The following is a 5,545-nucleotide window of genomic DNA, read 5'->3' as shown; positions in this document are numbered from 1 at the left end:
CTACCATTAAGCTAAACCTATAGAACCCCTTGCTATCCCCTCTCAAGGGAGGACACAGTTTTGAGGTCCTTAGCCTGCTGTGGCCTCCTTAGCCTGGCAAAGCAATAAAGCTGTTCTTTATGCTTCACCCCAAAACTCTGTCTCTGAGACTTAATTGGAGCTGGAGTACCAAGGCCGGTTTGGGCTGCCAACCTTTCCTGGAACTTTCAAACTGTTACATATGAAGAACGGAGCCGGTGACTCTGTGTGTGTGTGCGTGTGCGTGTGAGAGAGACACAGAGAGACAGACAGAGACAGTGAGTGAGACAGAGGGAAGAGAGAGGGAGAGGGGAAAGTCCCTTCAGTCTTTTGTTTTGTCGGTTTGTTTGTTTGTTTGTTTGTTTTGTCTTTTTGCCATTTCTTGGGCCGCTCCCATGGCATATGGAGGTTCCCAGGCTAGGGGTCGAATCGGAGCCATAGCTGCCAGCCTACGCCAGAGCCACAGCAACGTGGGATCCGAGCCGTGTCTGCGACCGACACCACAGCTCACGGCAACGCTGGATCCTTAACCCACTGAGTGAGGGCAGGGATCGAACCCGCAACCTCACGGTTCCTAGTCGGATTCGTTAACCACGGAGCCATGACGGGAACGCCCCTTCAGTCTTTTGAAAGGCCCCTCTGAGAATGCCGTCAGGTGTTGGGGCCAACTTTCCGAGGGGCTCTTAGAGAAATGAACACAGGGTGATGGTTTCACTCTCAGAGACACTCTCAGAGACCATTTCTCTGATGTGTTCATCGAGGGACTCCACTAGCTTCCGTTTTCAGGGCCTCGGGACAAGCGATACGTGTTCTCATCCACAAGGATGCCAGGTCCAAAGGGTGGGAGAAAATGGGAAACGCTCATGAAGAGAGTTGTAGCCAGAGATGGAAGGCAACTGGAAAAACTTCAGGATCCAGTCCAGTTTTCCAGCCACTGAGTTTCTGACTTCTGGAAGGATTTGGGTAGGGAGGAAAAGGTCAAGGATTCTCCATCCCTCTGACAGAGGTATAAGTTACAAAGTAGATGTACATCTTTTGAGAAAGAAACGAACAAACAAAGAAACAAACAAACAAACAATTTTTGTCCCTTTGTCTTTATCAGGAAAAGTGAAAGATGGAGAGAGGGAGGGAGGGTGGGTTGGATGGATGGATTTGGGGGGCGGGGAGAAGATTCTTAGATCCTAATGACCCAATGCTTTCTCTAGTCCTGGGCCTTTAGGTAGGTGATATATCTATATCTATATCTGTATATCTATATCTATCTGTATACACACACACACAGACACACACAGACACACGCACACACACACACACACACACACACACACACACAGACACACACACACACACACAGACACACACACGTAGTTATTTTCTGTTTCTAGGGCTGCACCCATGGCACATGGAGGTTCCCAGGCTAGGGGTCCAATCGGAGCCGTAGCCACCGGCCTACACCAGAGCCAGCACAACGCGGGATCCGAGCCCTGTCTGCGACCTACACCAGAGCTCACGGCAACACCCGATCCTGAACCCAACGAGCGAGGCCAGGGATCGAACCCGCACCCTCAGGCCTCCTAGTCGGATTCGTCCAGCCATGACGGGAACTCCTACATATGTATATAGTATGCATATAGTATATCTTTTTTTAACGCCCACGCCCCAGCCCTATGGAAGTTCCCAGACTCACGGTCGAATCAGAACTGTAGCTGCGGGCCTACCCCACCGCCACAGCAACACGGGATCCTTAACCCACCAAGCGAGGCCAGGGGAGGGATCGAACCCACATCCTCACGGATCCTAGTCGGGTTCATTACCGCTGAGCCCTGATGGGAACTGCAGGGGACATCTTCTTTTTTTTTTTTTTTTTTTTTTTTAAGATGTAAGTTTGTTGTGGTTGTTGGTTGTTGTTGTTGCTTTAGCTCGGCGTACAGTGGGCTTGCTTACAATGTTGTGTTCGTTTCAGGTGTACAGTCAAGGGGATTCAGTGATCCATCTACATCCATCTATCCCTCCGTTCTTTCTTTTTCAGCGTCTTTTCCCCTCTAGGTGATTCCAGAATATTGGGCCATTCCTTCCTTGTTGGTGGGAACACCAGCGTGAAAAAAAACCATCACGGGGGAGTTCCTGTCGTGGCACCATGGAAGCGCATCCGACGAGGAACCTTTGCAGGGAAGGGTGTGGGTTCGATCCCTGGCCTCGCTCAGGGGGGCGGTAAGGATCCGGCAGGCAGTGCCGTGAGCTGTGGTGTCGGTCGCAGACGCGGCTCGGATCCCACATGGCTGTGCCTGTGGCGTAGGCCAGCAGCCGTAGCTCCGATTCAACCCCTCGCTTGGGAACTTCCATATGCCACGAGGGCAGCCCTAAAAAGCAGAGGGGGAAAAAGAAATCATGAGGGCGGGGGAGAGGGATCCATGAGGAGGATGGGATGAACATATACACACACGAGTCTCTATCCAATAGATGACGAACAGGGACCCCTACGCCACCTTCTGGAATCCAAACGCCAAAACCACAAAGCAGAGTTCCCGCCATGGCGCAGTGGAAATGAATCCGACCAGGAACCATGAGGTTGCAGGTTCGATCCCTGTCCACCTCGCTCAGTGGGTAAAGGATCCAGTGTTGCCGTGAGCTGTGGTGTTGGTCCCAGACGCGGCTCGGACCTGGCATTCCTGTTTCTGTGGTGTAGGAGGCCAGCAGCTAAAGCCTCCGATTCGATCCGTCATCTGGGAACCTCCATATGCCGTGGGTGTGGCCCTCAAAACACACACACACACACACACACACGCACACGCACACGCACACGCACGCGCACGCACGCACGCACACGCGCACGCACGCACACACACTCTGGAACCCCCTAAATGGGAGAAAACCGGACACAGTAGTTTTTTAGGGGTCCAGTCTCTGTGACAGGTGAGGATATCAGGCTTGCATCGAGGGAGGGAAGGCTTCACCCCACGCAGAAAACACACCCACCTACCCACCGACCCACCTTCCTTCCTTCCTTCCTTCCTTCATGAGAGAACAGTTGGATGACCCATCCTAAGTGTCGGTTGAATGAAGTCTAGTTACCAGGGTTCAGAGTGGGGGAGGGAGAGGGGTAGGAAGTCTGAAGCCTCTGGCGACTCTCCGAAATGTTCTCCCCCCAGGGTGACAGAGCCGGCAGGTCAGGCACTGCCTTCTCTAGAAACCTTCCTGCCCATGTCCAAGGGGGTGTGGGGGGTTGGGGGTGTGGGGCAGGGAGTGGGTCAGGGAGCCTGGAGAAACACAGACCACCAAGCGGCCATTCTCCCGTCGCCCCGACTGTTTGTTGAATGAACATAATGGACGTGATCCAAGTCTGCCACGCCGCCGCCGCCGCCGCCGCCGCCGCCGCCACCACCACTTTCTCCATCATCTCCCCCACCCTCTTGCCTGCAGCCATCTTTGAAAAGGCTGCTGTTGTCGCTGCCTTTGCATGAAAGTGAGTGAGGACCCCTCCCTAATACGGAGTGTTTCAGTCCCTGGTGTCTCTGACAGCTCGCTCATGTATTGGTTGTGAACCATCTTGCCTTGAGGATTTGGAGGATTCGTGAACATTGCAGGAGCCATGGGAGCAGTGAAGTCCTTATCGCCAACCCGACACCCCCCCCCCCCAAATTTCGTGGCAGGGAGCACACTTTTCTTTCACCCAAGAGATTTATTTCCTGCTTTCCGAAGAGAGAAGGAAAGGAGGGTCAGAATGGTCCTCTGGTGTCTGGTGTCCTGTCCCTTTCATTGCACACACTCCTAGTGCCACTGCGGGAGGCACGTTCGGGGCGCGGGGTGGGGTGGGGGGGGACCTGCTGCACGCACCCGCCCCTCACTTTCAAATGCGAAACTCAAGGAGGATGTGAATGTCCTTCACGCCACCGATCAGGTGAACGGGATGGCTTTCTAGGGAAATCCTGGTGTTTCCTTTCACTGCCATGACGAACACCCAGAAACAACCCTGTAAGTTCATACAACTTTGTCAGTCAACTGTATTCCAATAAAATGAAAAAGCAAGACACAGACACACCCAGACACACACACCCACACGCACACACACACGCGCGCACACACACGCACCCCAACCCAGAACCAAACACCCTCTCCTGAAATGGGGGGGGCGGGCCCACCGGAGAATGAGCAAGAGAATTCCAGAGTCGGTAGGAAAGTGTCATCTGCAGCGGTGTGAGAAACCCCAAGCTCTTTTCTTCCTGTCAAGGTGAATAAACTTTGTTAATGGGAGTGGGTGCCCTCAGTGTGCCCTCCGAGAGGAAAGGCAGGGAGCATTTTCTCCCTGAAGAGCTTAGTGCTGTCATAGCACTGACGGACAGGATGAACGATCGGTGAGAGGTGGCAGCAGCAGTGGTGGCCGCCTGCACTGCCTGGGCGGATTGGAAACATAGACGAGCCACCAAGACTGCGTGTGACACCCCCGTGCCGCCCCCCCCCCCCCCCCCCCCGTCTGTACAGTGACAAGAGTCCTTTGGGGGAAAAGGGGGGGTGGGTGCTCTTCCAGTGTGTCTGTCTGCATTCATCAGGTGTGGGAGAGAAGACAGATGTTTGTTTCCACTATCGTTCGGAGGACTTGCCCAAGAGTACCACGTGCCCCCAAAAGATAGCACCGGAAGAGAGATGCACGAGGTTTCTGAATGCATGCCGTGGGTGCTCCAGGCTGCCTCCAGGCCGCCCCCTCGCCCTCCCCCTCGCCCTCCCCCTCCCCCTTGCCAGAGGCAGACGTTCCTTGAAACAGCTGGCTTTGAACTTGGGCTTCTAGAGGAAGGTTTTTCTCCTGCTTTCAAGACGGGAAGAAGAGGGTGTCCGTCTCACATCCGTCCTTTCCGGGGGGGGGGGGGGGACCCGCTTTGGTGTGCTTGTGAGGGAGAGAGACAGAGACAGACAGGGAGGGACGGAGGATAGGCAGACAGTGAGAGGCAGAATCAGAGGGAGAAAGAGGAGGAGGGGAGAGAGACAGAGAAAGTGAAACAGAGCTAGGTATAGAGGACGCTGTGGCTGGGTCGTATTCTGCGTGTTCTCAGTGAAGTCGTCCTAAGGCCTCTGGAGGTCCAGATCACTGCTTGGGGCCGGAAGTCTGTCTGCCCTTCCCTACCCATCTGAAGAGCTGTGGTTTGGGCTTTCCAGCCGGGAACCCCTCTTTCTGCCTCTTTGTCCAACACACAAGGTTCGTGGGACCCAGAAATCCCATTCTGAGAGCACCCTAGGAACAGTCCTTTCCATACGGCGCAGGAGGCCCCTGTGCCAAGAGATCCAAAGTCTGGAGCCTCTGTTCTCCCCCCCCCCCCCTTCCCTCCACGGACAAAATCTTGCCTTGTATTCCTTTTTTTCTCAGGGACTCTGAAGGACATGTATCATTGTACAACCATGGGGAAGACGCTTCCATTCCCTCTGGAATGATGGATGTGGTCGCATGTCTCAAGGAGGCTCCAATTCTTTGAGCAGGACTCCCGATGGTGCCATCCCATCGTCCCTCCCCTCCCCTCCCCTCCCCTCCCCTCCGGCT

This window comes from Sus scrofa, chromosome 10 (genome assembly GCF_054392235.1).
Source record: "Sus scrofa isolate SSC_HxYL_T2T_F1_AM1 chromosome 10, Sscrofa_HxYL_maternal_Yorkshire_Landrace_v2.0, whole genome shotgun sequence".
NCBI lineage: Eukaryota > Metazoa > Chordata > Mammalia > Artiodactyla > Suidae > Sus > Sus scrofa.
This window is presented reverse-complemented; position numbering follows the sequence as displayed.